Source organism: Epinephelus fuscoguttatus, linkage group LG24 (genome assembly GCF_011397635.1).
Source record: "Epinephelus fuscoguttatus linkage group LG24, E.fuscoguttatus.final_Chr_v1".
In the NCBI taxonomy this organism is placed as follows: domain Eukaryota; kingdom Metazoa; phylum Chordata; class Actinopteri; order Perciformes; family Serranidae; genus Epinephelus; species Epinephelus fuscoguttatus.
In genome coordinates, this window is record NC_064775.1 from 20,065,371 (window position 1) to 20,070,006 (window position 4,636).

General features: G+C 40.6%; 1 pseudogene; it reads right to left on the bottom strand.

Moving 5' to 3' along the window:
• Positions 1 to 656: 656 nt before the first annotated feature.
• LOC125884638 (uncharacterized) lies at positions 657 to 4,222 on the bottom strand (annotated as a pseudogene).
• Positions 4,223 to 4,636: the final 414 nt, after the last annotated feature.

Consider the following 4,636-nt stretch of genomic DNA (forward strand, 5'->3'; position numbering starts at 1 on the left):
TAAAGAAAACGCATTGAATAAGAAGGTGTGTCCAAACTTTTGGCCTGTACTGTATATATATATATGTTACAACAAGGAGCATGTTTTCTAAGATATCAATCAATCAATCAATCAATTTTATTTATAAAGCCCAATATCACAAATCACAATTTGCCTCACAGGGCTTTACAGCATACGACATCCCTCTGTCCTTAAGACCCTCACAGCGGATAAGGAAAAACTCCCCAAAAAAACCCCTTTAACGGGGAAAAAGAAACGGTAGAAACCTCAGGAAGAGCAACTGAGGAGGCCCTGGATCCCTCTTCCAGGACGGACAGACGTGCAATAGATGTCGTACAGAACAGATCAGCATAATAAATTAACAGTAATCCATATGACACAATGAGACAGAGAGAGAGAGATGCAGGTAATGACAGTAGTAATGAAAGTAATAATATTATAGTTATAGTTCTGGTTACTGTGGTACAATATGTTGAAAGTATGTATTAATACCTGGCAGTATACATGTGTGACAATAATCATATGTGTATAATAACAGAAGAAGTATGACTAATGACTAATGATGGCAGCAGCAGCAGGAGGCATCTGGCAGGACCATGGCAGCAGCACAACCACACACGTCACGCTGTCCAGGCACCGCTGCAGTATGAGTTAATCTGAGAGACAGTGGAGCACAAAGGCTCCGGAGAAGAAGCCGAGTTAGTGACATCCAGAATGGCCGGGTTAGCTAGATGCAGTAATAGGATACGAGAGAGAGAGAGAGAGAGAGAGAGAAGGAGAGACGGGGCCCGGTGTATTATAGAGGGGTCCTCCGGCAGACTAGGCCTAAGTCAGCCTAACTAAGGGCTGGTACAGGGCAAGCCTGAGCCAGCCCTAACTATAAGCTTTATCAAAGAGGAAAGTCTTAAGTCTAGTCTTAAATGTGGAGACGGTGTCTGCCTCCCGGACCGTAACAGGAAGATGATTCCACAGGAGAGGAGCCTGATAGCTAAAGGCTCTGGCTCCTGATCTACTTTTGGAGACTTTAGGGACCACGAGTAACCCTGCATTCTCAGAGCGCAGTGTTCTGGTGGGATAATATGGCACTATGAGCTCTCTAAGATATGACGGAGCTTGACCATTTAGAGCTTTATAAGTTAACAGTAGGATTTTAAATTCAATTCTGGATTTTACAGGAGCCAGTGCAGAGAAGCTAAAACAGGAGAGATATGATCGCGTTTCTTAGTTCCTGTTAGTACACGTGCTGCTGCATTCTGAATTAGCTGGAGAGTTTTTAAGGACTTACTAGAGCTACCTGATAATGAGAGTTACAGTAATCCAGCCTTGAGGTAACAAAGCGTGGACCAATTTTTCTGCATCTTTTCGGGTCAGGATAGGCCTAATTTTCGCAATATTACGCAGATGAAAAAATGCAGTCCGTGAGGTTTGTTTTAAATGAGAATTAAAAGACAAATCTTGATCAAATATTACTCCGAGGTTTCTTACGGTAGTGGCAGAGGCCAGAGCAATGCCATCTAGAGAAACTATGTCATCAGATAAAGAGTCTCTGAGTTGTTTGGGGCCAAGAACAATAACTTCAGTTTTGTCTGAATTTAACATCAGGAAATTGGTGCTCATCCAAGTTTTTATGTCTTTAAGGCAATTATGGAGTTTAGTTAATTGATTGCTTTCTTCTGGCTTCATTGATAAATACAACTGAGTATCATCCCATAACAATGGAAATTTATAGAGTGATTTCTAATGATGTTACCTAAAGGAAGCATATACAGAGTAAACAGGATTGGTCGAGCACAGAACTCTTGGAACTCCAAAACAAACTTTGAAATGCGTAAGGATGGTTCATTCTAACGTCAACAAATTGAAAACGATCAGATAAATAAGATTTAAACCAGCTTAGTGCTGAACCTTTTAAGCCAATTAAGTGATCCAGTCTCTGCAGTAGAATTTGATGGTCAATTGTGTCAACGCCGCACTAAGATCTAATAAAACAAGTACAAAGACGAGTCCTTTGTCTGAAGCAATCAGAAGGTCATTTGTAATTTTAACTAGAGCTGTCTCAGTGCTATGATGCACTCTAAATCCTGACTGAAATTCCTCAAATAAATTATTATCCTGGAGAAAATCACACAGCTGGTCTGCGACTACTTTCTCAAGGATCTCTGACATAAAGGGAAAATTAGATATTGGTCTATAGTTGGCTAACACCTCTGGATCCAGGGTGGGCTTTTTTAGTAGAGGTTTAATTACAGCGATCTTAAAAGACTGTGGTACATAGCCTGTTAATAAGGATATATTGATCATATCTAATATATGAGTGTTAACTAAAGGAAAGACCTCCTTAAGTAGCCTAGTTGGGATGGGGTCTAAGAGACACGTTGATGATTTGGATGAAGAAATCACTGCAGTCAATTCTTGAAGAGAAATTGGGAGAAGCAATCTAAATATATATTAGATTTTACAGCTGTGTTTGAGGTTAGATAGGTACTATCTGAGGGCAGGAGGTCATGAATTTTGCCTCTAATAGTTAGAATTTTGTCATTAAAAAAGCTCATAAAATCATTACTGCTAAGGGCTAAGGGAATACAAGGCTCAATAGAGCTTTGACTCTCAGTCAGCCTGGCTACAGTGCTGAAAAGAAACCTGGGGTTGTTCTTATTGTCTTCTATTAGAGCTGAGTAATAGTTTGCTCTGGCATTGCGGAGGCCCCTCTTATAAGTTTTGAGACTGTCTGTCCAGATTAAACGAGATTCTTCCAGTTTGGTTAATCGCCAATTCCTTTCAAATTTTCGCGATATTTGTTTTAACTTACGGGTTTGACAGTTATACCAAGGAGCGAACTTTCTTTGCTTTTTTAACTTCTTTTTAAGAGGAGCTACAGAGTCGAGCGTTGTTCGTAGCGAGCCTACGGTGCTATCAACAAAATGATCAATTCGGGAGAGGTTAAAGTCGGCACGGGAAACCTCTGTTACTGAAGGTATTGGTATTGAATTTAACGACGAAGTAATCTTTTCCTTAAGTTTTGCGACAGCACTATCTGATAAACATCTAGTATAGTAACTGATATAATGGCTTGCTTGATCTAGTGACTCCTGGTGATGACTTTGACCCCTTCCTGGTCTATGCTGACATTTTTTTGCCTATTCTTGTTGGTAAAACCAATTTGAAAAACATGTATGGAGGAAACTGATCTCTGAGAAAGCATGGGGGGGTGACAGCAAACCAGACACCATTGTTGCTTTTCAGCAAAGGAATGATGAGACAATCTGATGTATATATAAAACTTATCCCTGCTTCACAATGTTATTAAAATAGTTTTTAAAGTTGCCATCTCACTGTTACACGTATTCCACTGCCCTTAAGCCAGACGTCTTGACTAATATCAAAACCTCTTGACAGTACAGTTATTAGCCATGAAACACCTATTGGAAACCATGATTTTATATTCTATGCAGACGATGCTGCACTGTTTTGTTCCATTGGTATTGAATGCTTCACATTGAAAGGCTGCTAATAGTAATTCAATAGGCTTCAAGGTAAGAATTCTTTGGAGAGACGAGACAGCTCTCTGTTCAGTGCTTTGTAAACCTCTTCCTAGATGAGAAGAGGCAAGAAAACCCACAAAGATGATATCAGCACGCTTGTGAAATAATCATCACAAGATCTTCTTTCTGTTCTGAGTCATGGGGTGAAGGATAACGAGAGACAAACAGAGATGGAGAGGAGAGCCAAGACGAGATAGGTGCAAGAGAGGAATAAAAAAGAGAGAGAAAGAGCAAGGCTTCGGAGACCAGGGGTGAAAGTCTAAATCTTTCATCCTCTCTCCGGGTTCAGAACGAGACGAGAATTGTGGGTTGGATTATCGGTGCTAAGCCGTAGAAAGAGCTTAACTATAGCTCTTCTCCTATGTCCTGAAGACAGGCAGGCTATCTACCTGACTCACTGCCAGACAGAAGAATCTGCAATCATGACTCACTGGCCTCTGAATGGAGTTATTGTGGACCCGAGGGTCATCTAATTTGCCATTTAATTTCCCCCTTGAAAAGAAGAATACTGTACAGCAGCGCCATCATCATCTTCATTGCTATCTAAAAGCAATGATGACCTGAGTCAGACAAGCATTTGTAGATGTTGCTAATTTTGCCAGATTTTCTTAGCTGTTATCTGAGGATGGTCACGTGTACAGTCAAACCAGCTGCCATCTCCACTCCTTCAGCTCCTCCATGTTTGACGTCGGTCTGTTATTCAGTCGGGAGATTCAACACGAGTCCAGGAGAAAACACTTGAAACGCTATTAAGCTTGTAGTGGGGCTTGTGTGTGCCAGTTGTAAGCCTCCTCTTGTCAACACGACTGTAGGATGCACACAAGTGCACTGACTGGATGGAGAGGAAGGGAGAGGGAGATACTCTGCAAAAAATGCCCATCCTAACAAGCCGTTTAGTCACACTTTGGGTCTTGAAATCAGATTTTTCTTTAATCAAGTGAGAAATTGAGCCAATAATTCCTCTTGTTGCCACTGAAAATGTAATTTTGTCAGGATTTTTGGGCAGAAATTGATACTTTTTGGTTTGTGTGTTAAATAAAATGATGACAAAATCAGATTGTCACATCAGCATCAAAATATTTGGACTTTCTTGA